At 44.1% G+C, this 21,103-nt stretch overlaps 1 non-coding gene across 1 annotated transcript; it reads right to left on the minus strand.

Annotated features, from left to right (window-relative positions):
• Positions 1–17,401: 17,401 nt before the first annotated feature.
• On the minus strand, positions 17,402–17,474 carry TRNAR-UCG (transfer RNA arginine (anticodon UCG)). The gene has a single exon. It is a non-coding gene; the product is annotated as a tRNA-Arg (tRNA).
• Between the last annotated feature and the right edge of the window lie 3,629 nt (positions 17,475–21,103).

A 21,103-nucleotide genomic window follows, 5' to 3' on the forward strand; every position in this document is an offset into this window, starting at 1 on the left:
CGGAATAATTTCAGCACCTTTCCAGGAAGTGGGGATCGGGGCACCTCTAGCAATCAAGTTGACTAAGATTAAGATATAGTTTCCCCAAGATTCGCAGTTACTCAAAAAGATATCAGCAGGGACTCCATCCATCCCAGGGGCCCTTCCAGGAACCAACGACTTAAGAGCAATAACAACATCACCCGGGGTAAAAGCGTCTTCCTTATAAAAGGTAAATTGGTAATTAGAAGAGGGGCACATGTCTTCTTCAACAGCATATAGGGACTCAAAGTGCTTGACCCAGGCATCTTGCGAAACCCAATTTTGGGGTTTATCAGGGTTGCCCCCAGTACCCCATCTAACAACAGACCAAAAACATCTCATATCCTTTTGGGCACCTGCTTCCCTGAGTTCCTGCCATCTTTGGAAATCCCACGCTCTCTTAGATTTAAAGATAGCTTGCTTGTAAGCATATCTAGCAGAGCGAACTTTAAGACTGTCGCCAGATTTCAGTGCGGTGCCCAAGTTCACGCGAGCATCTCTTCACGCGGTTGAATACCATCGTGGTGAAGGATCATAGTTGGGCTTAATTGCTTTGCAGGGCCTTACAAAGATATCTTTGAGTTCCAGAAAAAAAGATTCATGGATCGAGATTCCAGGTATACAATGTGGTTCCGGAGGACACTGGTTATATGCAACCCCTAAATCCTGAGTGGCAAGTTCTAGTCTATTAAAAATACGAGTTAAACATTCTTGACTTTGAACAACCTTAGCCCACTTAACGTGGCGCAGATCATTAGCAATGGCTACATCTTGATGGTGCAGTGGAGAAGAATCACTATGGGCAATGGGGGACACCCAAAACACAGTAGATAGAGAGAGAGGATTGTGATCACTCTCCAGTCTGTCTATAACCACCATGTCCCTCAGGGTATCCCATAGATCTAGTGATAGCAGAATGTAATCAATCCTGCTAGTACGGGAACCACTCTTGAAAGTAATGGACCCTGGTTTGTCTTGCTCAGACCTGCCATTTGTTGCACAAAGCCCCTTATTCAAACAAAGGGCATTAATCTGGATAGCCAATTCTGACCAACGAATGACAGGTTCAAGATCTAAACTTGGAACACCCCATAAGCCATCCTCTACCTCCGAGATGCTCCAATCAACACCAAGAAGAGGTTCAAAGGTTGTATTAAAATCTCCACCTAAAATTATATAAGAGTGCTGGGAATAAAGAAGCATAAGTTCGTCCAGGCGAGCTATAGTGTCAGACTTCTTCCCACCAGTGCTTCTAGCATAGACATTATAAATATCCAGCGATTTTCCATCCTTGAGCTTAAGGTTAACTAGCTGGATATCTGGGTGCGAAGTAGAAAGCTCCTTGACAATAATACCAAGGTCCTGTCTAATCCAAATCGTAAGACCGCCGGAGGGACGCCCCTTTTTTCCCTTAACTGCCAGAACATTAAAGTTCAAAAAACCCAATGCAAACTGAGCCTCAAGTATCCAAGTCTCCTGGAATAAGCAGATGTCATAAGAGTTGATAAACAATACCCAGTTTGGATCTTTCAACTTGGATTTTAATCCTGCAATATTCCAGGACAAGAGCGACCCAAACTCTGAATGGGTTGCACTATCAACCTTATTGGTCTCCGGAATACTACTCAGTAGATTTATCCTTACCGGGTCTACGGAGGGGCCTAGCATTTCTTCATTAGCCAAAATGCCCAACTCGGCATTAGGGACTTTATTAGACAGAAAGGAACAAACAGGAGAAACAGCTGGACTACGCTCTTTACACAGTCAGTCATTTTGTTCTAAACATGACTCTCCCGAGGGGAGTCTGGAAGCACCAACTGGGCTAGGAGACCAAATAGGAGTGGACCTCATTTGGATTGCAGAGTAGTCCGGGGAACAGCTTCTGAACTCAAGGTTAATTAGGTTCTCTGCTATAATAGGATCAATAAAAGTGACCTCAATATAATCCATCCCTCTGCCAGCCTGAGAAATCCTATTTGCTCCAGCTATATCAGCTCTAATTACAGAGCGGCAACGTGTCTAATCCAATGAATTACCTTGTTAATCAGGGATTCACTGGTTTCATAGTCAGACCCAGAGGACAAACTAGGGACATTCACCATAAAGATTTTTCGTGAATGGAGAATACGAGTGTGTGGCCCATAGCTTTGGGTTTGATGATAGAGATTGCCTCTAGAATTTATACCAGGTCTCTCATTTACAGGAGGAGGTCCTCCAGCACTTATAGTAGCCTGACACATACCAGGGGGGGCTCTAGTAGGATGTCTGACAAGGGATGGAATACAAGCAGGGGGATAATCAACCCTTGATGGAGCAGGGAAGCGAGACTGGTTACTCAGAGGGTGAGAATCATGGGTCAGAAGCTTACCACATACATTAGATGGCACACATAACCTATCTGCCACTTCTAAAGGGGCCTTGGTTAGAACCCCCACAGACGTGGAAGGATTAGGTTTGGAATGGGTATCAGAGCCCGATTTAGATTCTTCTAATTTACTGACAGTAACCGTTAGTATTTCAATCTTAGTTTGCATAGTTTCAATCAAGGAGCAAAGATTTTTCACTACCACCAGTAAGGATTTTAAATCATGATTACTAGATGTAGTCCCCGGGAGACCCTCTAATATATTAGTGGTGGTACTATCCTCAAGTACAGATGCATCCACATTAGCGTCCAAAGATACAATGGAAGGCGGGGCGGGGCTACAAGTATCAATGTCAGGTTCACTCACTAGAGAAAACCTATTACTACAAACAATGCCAAGTGATTGGTTGGAGGCAGGAAGGGGTTTAGAAGAATGAGCTTGCCCCTCATCCAATGATACTATAGGGGTGATAGAAACCGGTGTATTGCCCCTTTCCCCATTTGTTTGATCCTCCCCACCCTTTATCGAGAGAAACATATCTGGAACCGTGACAGCACCTCTAGTAATCCCCCTCCTCCCCCTCCTCCCACCTGTAGCTGTCACAGGAGTGGCATTGAGTAGATCCCCGCATTCGTCAATAATAACATCAATGAGGTCCATTACACAATTACTTCCCGCATGCTGGCGACATTTCTTTGGTTTCGTCTTCCTCAGCTTGGATTTAACAGGCAATGAACTAGATGATTCAGACACGTCCTCCGGGTTTTCCTTGCCCATAGCTCTAGGAAATAGTCAACAATAGACAGTACCTTATGAATCCGGGCACACGATATCAGAGAGTAAGCCGACCCGACCCAGGTCGACCCCGGACGGCCACAGATGGCCCGCCCTCTGCCCGGGCTCAGCCCGGCGCTGCCCGCGCGCGTCCCGCGACGCGGAGGCAACGGCGCTCTTTTAAACGCCTCGTGGCGCGAACACAGCATCAGCGGGTCCGGTGGCGCACAGGATGCTGGGGAGTGTAGTCCGACCCTGTCCCCACACTGCAGCCGCTAATGGAGATAGCGGCGGCGGGGGACTGCAGCACAACAAGGTAGGCAGCACTGGTATGGGCAGCAGGAAGATGCGTCGCGAAATGGCCAGCTGGACACAGGAACCCGCTCCGTCGAGGCAACGGCGCTCTTTTAAGCGCCTCGTGGCGCGAACACAGCGTCAGCGGGTCCGGTGGCGCACAGGATGCTGGGCAGTGTAGTCCGACCCTGTCCCCACACTGCGGCCGCTGATGGAGATGGCGGCGGCGGGGGACTGCAGCACAACAAGGTAGGCAGCACTGGTATGGGCAGCAGGAAGATGCGTCGCGAAATGGCCAGCTGGACACAGGAACCCATGCATAACTCTTTCCTATAGGCATTATTTAAATGTATTCTATGGTCAGACACCGGTGTGTGCACACAGGGCATTTCTCACTTCTCTCTATAAGTAAACTTCCCATTTTCATCCTCTTCCATCCCCAACTTTAACGCTCTCTTCTATGCTATAATGGAGACTTTGCAATTTTAGCAAGTGGAGAGAAATTGGAGAACCACTTTCGACTCCACACTTCTTCTTCACTTACTTCTTTTCTCAATATACTGGGCTTAGAAAATGTTATCAAGCCATCCTTATCATCAGCAGGACACGGAAAGAGGCACCAAGTCTCCTAACCAAGTTCAACCACACTCTGCAACTTAACCATTGCACTACAAATTAGGCAACGGGGGCATCAGCAAAGGCAGCCAATGTGCCGATCCTTTATACAGGTCAGGTCAAGAAAGCTTTATTCGACGATTGTCATAAAAGCATAGAAAATTTATATACATACAAAATACACAAAACATGTTAAAATAATTTAAAACAATAAATAAGGGTATTTGCAAAAAAAAGATTTTCAGGGTCTAGGAGGATTTACCCAATCAACATTTTGCTCCTAATCACCCATGCCCTTCCAAGGAACTTAGCGACAGAAATATAAACAAGTGGAATTTCAGCAGAGCGCAAAATACGTAGTGCCACCTTGGCATTTCTAGTACCCAACTGTCGGCACATTGGTTTTAGCCAGGTCTGGCGGGGGATTGTGTAGGATGGACATTGGAACAGGAGATGGTTAATAGATTCAATAGGTGCAGTACAGCAAGGACAGTTAAGCACGTTGGTCACGGCCCATCTAGATGAAAACTCTCTTACTGGGAGACTGCCTACTCTGAATTGAAAATAGAGCTTCCTGTCTAGAGGATTAGTAATGTCATCCCAAAAAGGTGCCAAGGAAATAGTATCTTTGAAATCAAGAAAAATACCAGACAATGAAAGCGGAGCTGTGGATCTGAAAACTCGGGTAGCTACCAATTCCCAGTACAAAGCCTTCAGTGCTTGCTTAGACGGGAAGCTAGCGTTTAGTGGATCCTCCCACAAAGTTTTTAAGCCCAAGTCCTGAAGCGACTCATGCAGCCTACGAAGCCACTTGACCTTACGAAAGGTATCAAATTTAATAATATCCATGAGGCCAAGAGCAAAGAGCCTTAGTTCAGGAGTGACCCATAATCGCCGCCAGTATAATATGGGGCGAAATAAGGCAATTAATACTATTGGTCTCATACCTAGGTCATAAAACAGGGGGCAAAGGGGAGTGCTCTGAGGTAGTTTAGTAAGATTTCGTAGAAATCTATTGTCAGAGGTAGATAATTTGTGAACATTGTCAAATCCCCACAACTCGACTCCATAGAGCGCGGCACCGACCACTTTGCCATCATACACCCGAAGTGCAGGGTCGATGGGTTTTGTCAGGGATTTGGTATGTTCTTTGCTTAGCGCACCAGAGAGTTGGGAGTGTTTAAGGGATGCCAACTCTACTTGTTTTTTCCATCCCAAGTCATGTTGAATGCAAATACCTAGGTAGGTAAAATCATGAACCTGGTCCAATGGCATATTATTCATATATATTTTGCTTTTAAAAGATTTGGACTGGTTGAAAGACATAAATTTAGATGTTAAAACATTAATTTCAAGCCCGCAGGCAAAACAGAAGTCCTCAAAGATACATAAGGACTTCTGTAAACCACTCGGGGTTTTAGAAATAATAAGACAATCGTTGGCAAACATTAAAATAGGAATTTTTGCACCTGCCAATGAGGAGGCATCAACATTTTCATCTGTTAATAATTTGGCCACATCATTAATATACAAGGAAAATAAAGTTGGCGCAAGAACGCAGCCTTGCCTAACCCCCTTCTGGATAGGAAACTGCCTAGTCACTTGACCAACACCACCCCATCTAATCTGCGCAAAGTTGTCTACATGGAGTCTGGCGATTAGGGAAATTAAAACAGCTGGCATCCCCATCTTATCTAGGACAGCCCATAGGGATGCCCGAGGGACAAGATCAAAGGCTGTCCTAAGATCAATGAAGGCAGCATATAGGCTGCCACCCCCCAAGTAAACAACCTTCCAATAGAGCATAGCGAAATGCAGCACCTGGTCAATGGTGCTTATTCTAGCTCTGAAACCAGCTTGTAAGTGGGAGAGGATTGCATTATCTAGAGCCCAATCCAACACTTTGTTCAAGATCAGCCTACCTAGAATCTTTTGTGTGGTATCAATCAGGCTGATTGGACGATAATTTGCAGGGAGGGACTTGTCCCCTTTCTTGAACACCGGAATAATTTCAGCACCTTTCCAGGAAGTGGGGATCGGGGCACCTCTAGCAATCAAGTTGACTAAGATTAAGATATAGTTTCCCCAAGATTCGCAGTTACTCAAAAAGATATCAGCAGGGACTCCATCCATCCCAGGGGCCCTTCCAGGAACCAACGACTTAAGAGCAATAACAACATCACCCGGGGTAAAAGCGTCTTCCTTATAAAAGGTAAATTGGTAATTAGAAGAGGGGCACATGTCTTCTTCAACAGCATATAGGGACTCAAAGTGCTTGACCCAGGCATCTTGCGAAACCCAATTTTGGGGTTTATCAGGGTTGCCCCCAGTACCCCATCTAACAACAGACCAAAAACATCTCATATCCTTTTGGGCACCTGCTTCCCTGAGTTCCTGCCATCTTTGGAAATCCCACGCTCTCTTAGATTTAAAGATAGCTTGCTTGTAAGCATATCTAGCAGAGCGAACTTTAAGACTGTCGCCAGATTTCAGTGCGGTGCCCAAGTTCACGCGAGCATCTCTTCACGCGGTTGAATACCATCGTGGTGAAGGATCATAGTTGGGCTTAATTGCTTTGCAGGGCCTTACAAAGATATCTTTGAGTTCCAGAAAAAAAGATTCATGGATCGAGATTCCAGGTATACAATGTGGTTCCGGAGGACACTGGTTATATGCAACCCCTAAATCCTGAGTGGCAAGTTCTAGTCTATTAAAAATACGAGTTAAACATTCTTGACTTTGAACAACCTTAGCCCACTTAACGTGGCGCAGATCATTAGCAATGGCTACATCTTGATGGTGCAGTGGAGAAGAATCACTATGGGCAATGGGGGACACCCAAAACACAGTAGATAGAGAGAGAGGATTGTGATCACTCTCCAGTCTGTCTATAACCACCATGTCCCTCAGGGTATCCCATAGATCTAGTGATAGCAGAATGTAATCAATCCTGCTAGTACGGGAACCACTCTTGAAAGTAATGGACCCTGATTTGTCTTGCTCAGACCTGCCATTTGTTGCACAAAGCCCCTTATTCAAACAAAGGGCATTAATCTGGATAGCCAATTCTGACCAACGAATGACAGGTTCAAGATCTAAACTTGGAACACCCCATAAGCCATCCTCTACCTCCGAGATGCTCCAATCAACACCAAGAAGAGGTTCAAAGGTTGTATTAAAATCTCCACCTAAAATTATATAAGAGTGCTGGGAATAAAGAAGCATAAGTTCGTCCAGGCGAGCTATAGTGTCAGACTTCTTCCCACCAGTGCTTCTAGCATAGACATTATAAATATCCAGCGATTTTCCATCCTTGAGCTTAAGGTTAACTAGCTGGATATCTGGGTGCGAAGTAGAAAGCTCCTTGACAATAATACCAAGGTCCTGTCTAATCCAAATCGTAAGACCGCCGGAGGGACGCCCCTTTTTTCCCTTAACTGCCAGAACATTAAAGTTCAAAAAACCCAATGCAAACTGAGCCTCAAGTATCCAAGTCTCCTGGAATAAGCAGATGTCATAAGAGTTGATAAACAATACCCAGTTTGGATCTTTCAACTTGGATTTTAATCCTGCAATATTCCAGGACAAGAGCGACCCAAACTCTGAATGGGTTGCACTATCAACCTTATTGGTCTCCGGAATACTACTCAGTAGATTTATCCTTACCGGGTCTACGGAGGGGCCTAGCATTTCTTCATTAGCCAAAATGCCCAACTCGGCATTAGGGACTTTATTAGACAGAAAGGAACAAACAGGAGAAACAGCTGGACTACGCTCTTTACACAGTCAGTCATTTTGTTCTAAACATGACTCTCCCGAGGGGAGTCTGGAAGCACCAACTGGGCTAGGAGACCAAATAGGAGTGGACCTCATTTGGATTGCAGAGTAGTCCGGGGAACAGCTTCTGAACTCAAGGTTAATTAGGTTCTCTGCTATAATAGGATCAATAAAAGTGACCTCAATATAATCCATCCCTCTGCCAGCCTGAGAAATCCTATTTGCTCCAGCTATATCAGCTCTAATTACAGAGCGGCAACGTGTCTAATCCAATGAATTACCTTGTTAATCAGGGATTCACTGGTTTCATAGTCAGACCCAGAGGACAAACTAGGGACATTCACCATAAAGATTTTTCGTGAATGGAGAATACGAGTGTGTGGCCCATAGCTTTGGGTTTGATGATAGAGATTGCCTCTAGAATTTATACCAGGTCTCTCATTTACAGGAGGAGGTCCTCCAGCACTTATAGTAGCCTGACACATACCAGGGGGGGCTCTAGTAGGATGTCTGACAAGGGATGGAATACAAGCAGGGGGATAATCAACCCTTGATGGAGCAGGGAAGCGAGACTGGTTACTCAGAGGGTGAGAATCATGGGTCAGAAGCTTACCACATACATTAGATGGCACACATAACCTATCTGCCACTTCTAAAGGGGCCTTGGTTAGAACCCCCACAGACGTGGAAGGATTAGGTTTGGAATGGGTATCAGAGCCCGATTTAGATTCTTCTAATTTACTGACAGTAACCGTTAGTATTTCAATCTTAGTTTGCATAGTTTCAATCAAGGAGCAAAGATTTTTCACTACCACCAGTAAGGATTTTAAATCATGATTACTAGATGTAGTCCCCGGGAGACCCTCTAATATATTAGTGGTGGTACTATCCTCAAGTACAGATGCATCCACATTAGCGTCCAAAGATACAATGGAAGGCGGGGCGGGGCTACAAGTATCAATGTCAGGTTCACTCACTAGAGAAAACCTATTACTACAAACAATGCCAAGTGATTGGTTGGAGGCAGGAAGGGGTTTAGAAGAATGAGCTTGCCCCTCATCCAATGATACTATAGGGGTGATAGAAACCGGTGGATTGCCCCTTTCCCCATTTGTTTGATCCTCCCCACCCTTTATCGAGAGAAACATATCTGGAACCGTGACAGCACCTCTAGTAATCCCCCTCCTCCCCCTCCTCCCACCTGTAGCTGTCACAGGAGTGGCATTGAGTAGATCCCCGCATTCGTCAATAATAACATCAATGAGGTCCATTACACAATTACTTCCCGCATGCTGGCGACATTTCTTTGGTTTCGTCTTCCTCAGCTTGGATTTAACAGGCAATGAACTAGATGATTCAGACACGTCCTCCGGGTTTTCCTTGCCCATAGCTCTAGGAAATAGTCAACAATAGACAGTACCTTATGAATCCGGGCACACGATATCAGAGAGTAAGCCGACCCGACCCAGGTCGACCCCGGACGGCCACAGATGGCCCGCCCTCTGCCCGGGCTCAGCCCGGCGCTGCCCGCGCGCGTCCCGCGACACGGAGGCAACGGCGCTCTTTTAAACGCCTCGTGGCGCGAACACAGCATCAGCGGGTCCGGTGGCGCACAGGATGCTGGGGAGTGTAGTCCGACCCTGTCCCCACACTGCGGCCGCTAATGGAGATGGCGGCGGCGGGGGACTGCAGCACAACAAGGTAGGCAGCACTGGTATGGGCAGCAGGAAGATGCGTCGCGAAATGGCCAGCTGGACACAGGAACCCGCTCCGTCGAGGCAACGGCGCTCTTTTAAGCGCCTCGTGGCGCGAACACAGCGTCAGCGGGTCCGGTGGCGCACAGGATGCTGGGCAGTGTAGTCCGACCCTGTCCCCACACTGCGGCCGCTGATGGAGATGGCAGCGGCGGGGGACTGCAGCACAACAAGGTAGGCAGCACTGGTATGGGCAGCAGGAAGATGCGTCGCGAAATGGCCAGCTGGACACAGGAACCCATGCATAACTCTTTCCTATAGGCATTATTTAAATGTATTCTATGGTCAGACACCGGTGTGTGCACACAGGGCATTTCTCACTTCTCTCTATAAGTAAACTTCCCATTTTCATCCTCTTCCATCCCCAACTTTAACGCTCTCTTCTATGCTATAATGGAGACTTTGCAATTTTAGCAAGTGGAGAGAAATTGGAGAACCACTTTCGACTCCACACTTCTTCTTCACTTACTTCTTTTCTCAATATACTGGGCTTAGAAAATGTTATCAAGCCATCCTTATCATCAGCAGGACACGGAAAGAGGCACCAAGTCTCCTAACCAAGTTCAACCACACTCTGCAACTTAACCATTGCACTACAAATTAGGCAACGGGGGCATCAGCAAAGGCAGCCAATGTGCCGATCCTTTATACATTTTGTGTAGTACTTTTCTTACTCGGAGGCAAAATCAGCACTTTAACTGCCCAAATCATACAGATTTTACACATGTAGCTCTCTATGCACACATAGGCACACACCTTGTAGTTCTTCTACACACACTTAAGCTAAAAACCCATTCTGTCACGTCAAAACTCTGCAAACCTATTACATATTCAGTGCGTCGGCATAGAAGCACTTTTTAATGCCACTAAAATGCACAAGTAGTTAGACTGAAGATGCAACCTGAATGAGTTTACAGTATGTACTCCACTTTATTAATGATTAGTAATGAGAAAGTGAGGACTACAAGAGTATTGGAAAATACTTTTTCCACTCTGAATGTAAAGCAGATTGTGTGACCATTGGCCAAAAACGACCACAAAGGTACTCGAACCCTCAATCTTCTGATCCGAAGTCAGACGCCTTATCCATTAGGCCACGCGGTCATCCGTTCACCTGAGATGATATTTATCATGTAGGTGGTATGCGTGGATGGAGAACATATTATTGAAAGGTATTCAGGTTTACATCCCATAGTGTTCTTTCAGCTCTTTTCGCTGGGAGCACTTTTTTGGAATCTATATATTGAGAATTTTATGAGTACAATATGCTTTTGTTTTCCTTTTTGCATACAAACCTCTTTCCTCATGAGTTTAAAGCTCATTTGTATGCTCTACATAGCTCTGGACGTTTCCAGACGTGGAGTGAAACTGTTTTGAAAGTAGTACAAATTGCTCCTTCCGGCATATGCTAATTTTTCACACTTACATAGGTTGTATAAGTTTTATGAATCCTGGCTTGACCTATTCAAGTAGCTGAAAGCCTGTCACCACCTCTAGAAACAAGATTCACACCAATCCAATTCAAATCATTTTTTCCAAAGGAATATGTTCTGGCCGGTCGAAAATGCATCTCACAAAAATAGGCATTTAAAAATCTACTTTGCAGTTTCAGAACACTAACATGACTGTGAAGTGTACACAAGTAAAATGGGACCGTTTCAAAGTACCTAATCCCTCATAAACTTCTGAGAGGAAGCATGTAATAAATCTACCTAATTTTCTGGAATAGAAAGAGGGTGGATTTTTGTTATCACCTCAGATGGGACTTGAACCCACAATCCCTGGCTTAGGAGGTCAGTGCCTTATCCATTAGGCCACTGAGGTACATATGCATAGCTCTTTTCTAGAGGCATTATTTAAATGTATTCTATGGTCAGACACCGGTGTGTGTACACAGGGCATTTCTCACTTCTCTCTATAAGTAAACTTCCCATTTTCATCCTCTTCCATCCCCGACTTTAACGCTCTCTTCTATGCTATAATGGAGACTTTGCAATTTTAGCAAGTGGAGAGAAATTGGAGAACCACTTTCGACTCCACACTTCTTCTTTTTTTTTTTTTTTTTTTTTTTTTTATTAATCCTCATATGCCTCTAGAAAAGATAACCAGATTCCATTTGCACACCTAACTGGACATAGCCGTGGCCTTCTGTGCTTGCGTGCTGGAATAACCGGATACAGGAAGGGGAGGAAAGGATGCTCAGCTCTATCGCTATATGGCCCGTGTTTTTGGGAGCCTCGCAATCCAACCCGCCTTCACGCTTTTCACTCCACCGCATTCCCCCAAGCGTCTGAGCGCTGAATAGGAAGCATCAAATGGAGAAATGCCAAGGTAGCCGGACGAGGCTTAGCAGGCGTAATCATCGGATATCAGAAAGTGTTTGCTGCTCACACCACTCCAACGCGGGAGACCAGAAATGGTGATTCTTAAAAGCTCTCATATCCAGCCCAGCCACATATTTAATGGAAAACACCCAATCGGAGAATTTAGGAGGGAATACAGCTATCCATTGCCTGCAAATCTCTCTGCGGGCCAGTAACATGGCATAGAAGAGCAACTTAGAATTATTAACCGTGACCCTTTCCAAGGAATCCACACATCCGAAGATGACCATCGGGATGCTTACCTTAATGTTGGTGTCTGGCATCTTGGACAGAGCACTACTCACGTCCTTCCAAAATACCTGGATCTCGGGGCATTCTAGGAACATGTGCACATCGTCCTCTTTCAGGCTCCCACACTTAGGGCATGCCATATCACCTCCTCTTCCAAACTTAGACAGCCTCTGTGGTGTCCAATAGGCTCTATGGATGGAGAAAAGGTGATTTCTTCTTAGATACGCAGATTTAACAGTTTTAAAAAGCATAGACATTGATACTTGCCACATATTTTCCAGCGGCGACCCCGGCAAGCATCTTCCCCATAGTTCTGTTGGGAGGGTGAAAGCTCCATCTTCCGATTCAACCATCAGCCAATAAATCAAAGCCAGCTCTTTTTTAATAGTTACTTCTTTTATAAGTGCATCTTCCAGATCGTTCTGTTTTCCTATCACAGTGATAGGATCTTGACACCAGCTTTGTATTTGGATATACTTGAATCTAGATATCTGTTGGTTCGTTAGCTGATTACAAGTATCCCAGCTTATTAATTGTGCTTCAGGCAAAATGTGATTCCATCTGGATAGTCCTGCCTCTTTCAGTGGTCTGGCTAGAATATCTTTAGCCCAACCCGGTGAGCCTGGTGAGTCCCAGATGGGAGCCATGGAGCTATAATAAGGTATCTTCAAGGCCTTTCTGACCCTGTACCAGGTCTCTGCCAGGCCTTTCAAGATCTTCAGCCTGACTTTCTTAAAGTATTTGGGGTCAGAGTACTTAAACAAAAAGCCCTGGCTGGTTCCAGATTCCTGACTTGCCATAACATCAAACATCCTTCCAAGTTCCGATATTGTGGGAGTGTTAAAGAGCATCTTTCCATTCTTTAATAGAAATGCCCATGAATAAAATTGCAGATCTGGCAAAGCTAAGCCGCCTTTATCCACCCTCCGTCTCAGGTTTTTCCAGGCTATTCTTGGGCCTTTGCTTGCCCAAATGAAAGAATTTATTTGACCCTGCAATTTTTTAAGTGCTTCTTTATCAAATGGTAGGGGGACGGCATCAAACAAAAAAGATAGTTTTGGGAGCACCATCATTTTTATTAAATTAACACGGCCAAGCAAAGTGAGTTGAAGGTGCGCCCAGATTTTTAAAAGCCCATTAATCTCTTTCCTTGCCTTCTCGAAATTCATTTTTGTTAGTTTGGAAAGATCTTGCGGGATCAGAACACCCAAGTATCTCGTTACCACCTTATGACCTCCTTCTCCCCCTTCTAGGTTCCAAGACATAATTTCCGTCTTACTTCTATTTACATTATAGCCCGAAGCCTTCCCAAAATCCCTTGTTAATGTGTTAATATTATCCATAGTTTTATGCAAGTTGGTAGTGTAAATGAGAATGTCATCCGCGTAGAGGCCCAGTTTCTTGTTCCAGCCTTGGAAATGGAAAGGTATGATCTCAAGATCTTCCCTGATTCTTCTGGCCAGAGGCTCTATATACAGATTAAACAAAAGCGGTGATAGAGGACACCCCTGTCGCGTACCTCTACTGATAAAAATTGGGTCTGTTAAAGAATCGTTAACCAACAATCTGGCTTTTGGATGGCTATATATAGCTCCCAATATTCTGCAAAAGTTTGAACCCAGGTTTGCTGACCTTGCTGTTGCTTGTAGGAAGGACCAATTAACTCGATCAAAAGCCTTAGTGGCATCTAAAGCAATTACCGCCAAAGGGAGCTCGTAGGTGGTTGCAAGGTCTATTGAACCTATTAGTGAGTGAGTTAACTCCTTTAGGAACCTTCCACGAATAAATCCTTTCTGATCCGTGTGGATCAGCTCAACCATAGGACCGTTCAATCTGTCAGCCAGTATTTTTGTGAAGATCTTGTAGTCACAGTTCAATAAGGAAATTGGCCGATATGAGTCACAGTTTATTGGGTTTTTTCCAGGCTAACATGAAGGGGTAACCTGAGATCTTTGCCTTCACCACTAGCCATCTGCCTGCTTTATCTGAAATATGTGATCCAAACACAACTTGCGGCCCTTTTTTGACAAGAATCGCCACACCCTTAGTGACTCCCGACAGAGACGAACAGACTACTTGGGAGATCCAATTCTGGGTTCTAAAGAGGTCTAATCCCTCTTTCTCTGATAGGTGGGTCTCCTGTAATATAATGATCTCAGCTGGGCAGTCTCTTAAATATTGTAGGATTTTATACCTCCTCCCTCGTACCCTAAGACCGTTAACATTCCATGAAAGTACTCTTATTACCGCCTTGCTTCTTTCAGTCATTCATAAAAAAGAAAAAAACAATAATACAAAATAAAATAACACATAGGTGTTAGGAATATTTTCAGAGGCTCTAGAGGATCTATTTTTTTTTTCCCATTGCTCCCCACCCTGTGTCCCCCCCCACCCTCCCACACCATAGAAAAAAAAACCCTATAACTACATGGCTCAAGGCCATATGAGTGCCCCCCGCCTTCAAACGCCCCTGGACTGAAAAAAGTATTCTTTTTTATTTTTTATTTTTTTGATCAGATTAATTGTATTTGTGGCTTTTTCGCCCTTCTTTTCCTCCTAACTGCCAGATTGGAAACTTTTGATGAAGTCGTCTAGCTTATCCACAGAGTAGAAAATATGCATTTTGTTATTCAGCATGACTTTCAAGTAGGCTGGAAATCTTAACTGAACTGAGGTGCCCAAGCGTTTTAAGCTCTCGATCCTTTGCCCCATCTCCCATTGCCTGTTGGAGGTGGTAACAGAGACGTCCGATCTTATCTCGTATCTGGACCCATCCTCCTCGATTGATTTCAACCCCAGGGCCTTGGAGAGGATTTTATCTTTTAACGAGTAAGTTAGGAAATTTAGTAGAATTTTTCTGGGCTTAGACCTGTTTGCATTGAGTCTAAAGGGGTCTCTATGGACACGTTGTATGTCCTTAGCTAGGTCTTCTTCCGACTCCTCTAGTTGAAGCTTGTTCTTAATAAGTCTAACCACGTATGATTTGATATCATCCCCTTCTCTGCCTTCAGGCACCTTCAGAATTTTTAAATTGTTTCGCCTCTGGAAATTTTCTAGCCTCTCCACTCTATCCATATTCTCTTTTTCCACAGTCTTCAGTTTCTCAATCTCTGCGCAGTTAGCCTGCACCGTCTCTCTAAGCTCCTTGACCTCTTCTTCCAGTGAGGTTGTTCTACTGCTTAGATCATCTATCTTCCTCTCCATGACCTCACAGGCCTTTTTTATTTCAGACTGGTTAAATTCTGATATTTCGAATCTGTTCTTAATTTCAGCCGTCAGACCTGCTAGAAGTGCCCCTACTGATTTATCTTCTTTATCCAGCAGTATAGGAGACTCGTCAAGTTGTGCTCCAGATTTCCCTGGAATATTACTAGTGTCAGTTGCAGAGATGCATGCTTCGTCGGCCTTTCGGACTGAAAGATCAGGGAAGCTTTCTGGAGATGTAACCTTCTTCCCAGTAACTAAAGAATCATTTAGACCTGCCATAGCGCTTTCCCCTAGGATTAATACCTTAGGCAGAACCCTGAAGAAAGTTTTAAGAGAGGGGGTGATTTTAATTTTAGGATCTAGCCGGTTATTTTTTGAGGGTCTTGGGGCAGACATTTTATGTCTCAGATTTATATCGGAAGCTAGTATGTTTTTGACTACTGTGTACCGGAACTCGGGGGCTTCTGTACTTATCTCCTTTTCCCTGCCTAATATTTCAGCCTTCTCTCCAGCCCACTCCTGTTCGCTACCTTCTATTTTCTTTTCACTCTTGTCACTTCTATAACCTCATTCCCTCTTAGTTCCTTTCTGCCCACTCTTCTGCCCCACAATAAGCTCAGATCTGCTCAGGGATTCCTTCTCAGCCTTGGCTTTTGATATTTCTGACATACTTCTAAGGGCGTATATAGGTGTCCCCTTCACCTTATCCCCAGTAAAAACTTTTTTTTCCCCCCTCCTTACTGTATCGGGGCAGCGCTTCTGTGGGGCTGTATTTTCCTCCTCATGGATCCCCCGTCTTCCCAGCGGGACACACCTATCCCTCGTAGCTTCCTCCTCTCCCCTCTGCAAGTCGCCATTACGCTCCTTCCGGAGGCAGCCCCCTCTGCCTCCTCCTCCCCGGAAGGAGATTCTCGCTGCCGCTCCTCTTCCCTTTCGGAGCTCCAGGGCCGCTCTGCACCAGGTCCGCTCCAGCGCCGTCTCGTCCGCCGAGGAAGATGCACAAAGCTGCACGCCCAGACTCGCTCCGAGTTCCCAATCACCCGAGCCACACGGCGGTCGCCACTAACACTCCCTCTCCGTGCCGCGTACAACACGGACCCGCCGCATGAAAAACTCCAGCCAAAACTCCGAGCAGGTATTTAGCGCCGCTTAGTTTTCTTCCTGTCAAGTACAGGAGAAGGGGGGGTTCTTCAGGGTTTGGGAAACGGTTTTCATGAAGGGTTAAAGCCTCATCGTCCGGAGTCTTGAATGTTCAAGTATTTTGGGTTGAATTAGCATGCCAGGGACGTTTTCACGGGAGCTGCACCCGCGACCAGCTACTCACTGGCCGCCATGTTTTTTTCCCCTCTGGTGCCTAGGGGTAGTACATCATTTTAAGTATTTTAATTGCAGCCCTTCACACTTCTTCTTCACTTACTTCTTTTCTCAATATACTGGGCTTAGGAAATGGTATCAAGCCATCCTTATCATCAGCAGGACACGGAAAGAGGCACCAAGTCTCCTAACCAAGTTCAACCACACTCTGCAACTTAACCATTGCACTACAAATTAGGCAACAGGGGCATCAGCAAAGGCAGGCAATGTGCCGATCCTTTATACATTTTGTGTAGTACTTTTCTTACTCGGAGGCAAAATCAGCACTTTAACTGCCCAAATCATACAGATTTTACACATGTAGCACTCTATGCACACATAGGCACACACCTTGCAGTTCTTCTACACACACTTAAGCTAAAACCCATTCTGTCACGTTAAAATTCTGCAAACCTATTACATTTTCAGTGCGTCGGCATAGAAGCACTTTTTAATGCCACTAAAATGCACAAGTAGTTAGACTGAAGATGCAACCTGAATGAGTTTACAGTATGTACTCCACTTTATTCATGATTAGTAATGAGAAAGTGAGGACTACAAGAGTATTGGAAAAGACTTTTTCCACTCTGAATGTAAAGCAGATTGTGTGACCATTGGGCAAAAACAACCACGAAGGGACTCGAACCCTCAATCTTCTGATCCGAAGTCAGACGCCTTTTCCATTAGGCCACGCGGTCATCCGTTCACCTGAGATGATTTTTATCATGTAGGTGGTATGCATGGATGGAGAACATATTATTGAAAGGTATTCAGGTTTACATCCCATAGTGTTCTTTCAGCTCTTTTCGCTGGAAGCACTTTTTTGGAATCTATATATTGAGAATTTTATGAGTACGATATGCTTTTGTTTTCCTTTTTGCATACAAACCTCTTTCCTCATGAGTTTAAAGCTCATTTGTGTGCTCTACATAGCTCTGGACGTTTCCAGACGTGGAGTGAAACTGTTTTGAAAGTAGTACAAATTGCTCCTTCCTGCATATGCTAATTTTTCACACTCACATAGGTTGTATAAGTTTTATGAATCCTGGCTTGACCTATTCAAGTAGCTGAAAGCCTGTCACCACCTCTAGAAACAAGATTCACACCAATCCAATTCAAATCATTTTTTCCAAAGGAATATGTTCTGGCCGGTCGAAAATGCATCTCACAAAAATAGGCATTTAAAAATCTACTTTGCAGTTTCAGAACACTAACATGACTGTGAAGTGTACGCAAGTAAAATGGGACTGTTTCAAAGTACCTAATCCCTCATAAACTTCTGAGAGGAAGCATGTAATAAATCTACCTAATTTTCTGGAAAAGAAAGAGGGAGGAGTTTTTGTTATCACCTCAGATGGGACTCGAACCCACAATCCCTGACTTAGGAGACCAATGCCTTATCCATTAGGCCACTGAGGCACACATGCTCTGTTCTACAGGCATTATTTAAATGTATTCTATGGTCAGACACCGGTGTGTGCACACAGGGCATTTCTCACTTCTCTCTATAAGTAATCTTCCCATTTTCATCCTCTTCCATCCCCGACTTTAACGCTCTCTTCTATGCTATAATGGAGACTTTGCAATTTTAGCAAGTGGAGAGAAATTGGAGAACCACTTTTGACTCGACACTTCTTCTTCACTTACTTCTTTTCTCAATATACTGGGCTTAGAAAATGGTATCAAGCCATCCTTATCATCAGCAGGACACGGAAAGAGGCACCAAATCTCCTAACCAAGTTCAACCACACTCTGCAACTTAACCATTGCACTACAAATTAGGCAACGGGGGCATCAGCAAAGGCAGCCAATGTGCCGATCCTTTATACTTTTTGTGTAGTACTTTTCTTACTCGGAGGCAAAATCAGCACTTTAACTGCCCAAATCATACAGATTTTACACATGTAGCACTCTATGCACACATAGGCACACACCTTGCAGTTCTTCTACACACACTTAAGCTAAAACCCATTCTGTCACGTCAAAATTCTGCAAACCTATTACATTTTCAGTGCGTCGGCATAGAAGCACTTTTTAATGCCACTAAAATGCACAAGTAGTTAGACTGAAGATGCAACCTGAATGAGTTTACAGTATGTACTCCACTTTATTAATGATTAGTAATGAGAAAGTGAGGACTACAAGAGTATTGGAAAATACTTTTTCCACTCTGAATGTAAAGCAGAATGTGTGACCATTGGCCAAAAACGACCACCAAGGGACTCGAACCCTCAATCTTTTGATCCGACGTCAGACACCTTATCCATTAGGCCACGCGGTCATCCATTCACCTGAGATGATTTTTATCATGTAGGTGGTATGCATGGATGGAGAACATATTATTGAAAGGTATTCAGGTTTACATCCCATAGTGTTCTTTCAGCTCTTTTCGCTGGAAGCACTTTTTTGGAATCTATATATTGAGAATTTTATGAGTACGATATGCTTTTGTTTTCCTTTTTGCATACAAACCTCTTTACTCATGAGTTTAAAGCTCATTTGTATGCTCTACATAGCTATGGATGTTTACAGACGTGGAGTGAAACTGTTTTGAAAGTAGTACAAATTGCTCCTTCCTACATATGCTAATTGTTTCACACTCACATAGGTTGTATAAGTTTTATGAATCCTGGCTTGACCTATTCAAGAGGCTGGAAGCCTGTCACCACCTCTAGAAACAAGATTCACACCAATCCAATTCAAATCATTTTTTCCAAAGGAATATGTTCTGGCCGGTCGAAAATGCATCTCACAAAAATAGGCATTACAAAATCTACTTTGCAGTTTCAGAACACTAACATGACTGTGAAGTGTACACAAGTAAAATGGGACCGTTTCAAAGTACCTAATCCCTCATTAACTTCTGAGAGGAAGCATGTAATAAATCTACCTAATTTTCTGGGAAAGAAAGAGGGAGGATTTTTGTTATCACCTCAGATGGGACTCGAACCCACAATACCTGGTTTAGGAGGCCAGTGCCTTATCCATTAGGCCACTGAGGCACACATGCATAGCTTTTTTCTAGAGGCATTATTTAAATGTATTCTATGGTCAGACACCGGTGTGTGCACACAGGGCATTTCTCAGTTCTCTCTATAAGTAAACTTCCCATTTTCATCCTCTTCCATCCCCGACTTTAACGCTCTCTTCTATGCTATAATGGAGACTTTGCAATTTTAGCAAGTGGAGAGAAATTGGAGAACCACTTTCGACTCCACACTTCTTCTTCACTTACTTCTTTTCTCAATATACTGGGCTTAGAAAATGGTATCAAGCCATCCTTATCTACAGCAGGGCACGGAAAGAGGCACTAAGTCTCCTAACCAAGTTCAACCACACTCTGCAACTTAACCATTGCACTACAAATTAGGCAATGGGGGCATCAGCAAAGGCAACCAATGTGCCGATCCTCTATACATTTTGTGTAGTACTTTTCTTACTCGGAGGCAAAATCAGCACTTTAACTGCCCAAATCATACAGATTTTACCAATGTAGCACTCTATGCACACATAGGCACAAACCTTGCAGTTCTTCTACACACACTTAAGCTAAAAACCCATTCTGTCAAGTCAAAATTCTACAAAGCTATTACATATTCAGTGCGTCGGCATAGAAGCACTTTTTAATGCCACTAAAATGCACAAGTAGTTACACTGAAGATGCAACCTGAATGAGTTTACAGTATGTACTCCACTTTATTAATGATTAGTAATGAGAAAGTGAGGACTACAAGAGTATTGGAAAATACTTTTTTCACTCTGAATGTAAAGCAGATTGTGTGACCATTGGCCAAAAACGACCTCGAAGGGACTCGAACTCTCAATCTTCTGATCCGAAGTCAGACACCTTATCCATTAGGCCACGCGGTCATCCGTTCACCTGAGATGATTTTTATCATGTAGGTGGTATGCATGGATGGAGAACATATTATTGAAAGGTATTCAGGTTTACATCCCATAGTGTTCTTTCAGCTCTTTTCGCTGGAAGCACTTTTTTGGAATCTATATATTGAGAATTTTATGAGTACTATATGCTTTTGTTTTCCTTTTTGCATACAAACCTCTTTCCTCATGAGTTTAAAGCTCATTTGTATGTTCTACATAGCTCTGGACGTTTCCAGACGTGGAGTGAAACTGTTTTGAAAGTAGTACAAATTGCTCCTTCCTGCATATGCAAATTTTTCACACTCACATAGGTTGTATAAGTTTTATGAATCCTGGCTTGACCTATTCAAGTAGCTGAAAGCCTGTCACCACCTCTAGAAACAAGATTCACACCAATCCAATTCAAATCATTTTTTCCAAAGGAATATGTTCTGGCCGGTCG

The sequence above is a fragment of the Triturus cristatus genome, chromosome 4_1 (assembly GCF_964204655.1).
Source record: "Triturus cristatus chromosome 4_1, aTriCri1.1, whole genome shotgun sequence".
Classification (NCBI taxonomy): Eukaryota; Metazoa; Chordata; class Amphibia; order Caudata; family Salamandridae; genus Triturus; species Triturus cristatus.